Source organism: Aythya ferina (assembly GCF_964211825.1).
Source record: "Aythya ferina genome assembly, chromosome: 3".
NCBI classification, from domain to species: domain Eukaryota; kingdom Metazoa; phylum Chordata; class Aves; order Anseriformes; family Anatidae; genus Aythya; species Aythya ferina.
The window spans coordinates 33,549,308-33,549,869 of record NC_140298.1 but is presented as its reverse complement, the minus strand read 5'-3'; positions in this window follow the sequence as shown (position 1 = coordinate 33,549,869).

Here is a 562-nt window from a genome sequence, read left to right as displayed (position 1 = left end):
CTTGTGTTGTACTTCTTATGCTTTCTTTTTCCTGTTTCTGCCACTCACAGTTCTGCTGGAGCAGGGCACGAAGCCCAGTCCCTGGCGGGGTGGCTTTGGGGTCTACAAAATGGCTTCACATCGAATGGAGTAGGAGAGGTGACAGCAGTATGGTGAACTATTGGTGCTTTGAGCACATTCAGTAAAAGGGTTTGTTTCCACATCTTTGCCTAGGAGAAAAAGTCTGTAGGAAAGATTGGAACTGTGAAAGCATGAGGGCCTACAACTTCACTGGTGGGTGGTTGAATGGGATATGCCAGAGATGGGGAAGAGGAGGTGGGAGGGAAAAGGGAAAGTGATAGGTTTGAGATGAAGCCTATGCTTTCCACTGGATCAACCTCAGGAAAATAACTTTGTCTTCTCTGGACAGCACAAGGGTTGTGCTCAGGCTGAAACCTCCCTAGGAAGAAACTTCCTTTTGGACTGCTTTTTGGGACCGCGTAAGGGAACCAGGCTAGCCTGTTACCTACTGCCAACAGGCAGCGTGTGCTGGTTGGTGAGACCAGCCGTTGTCCACAAGTGC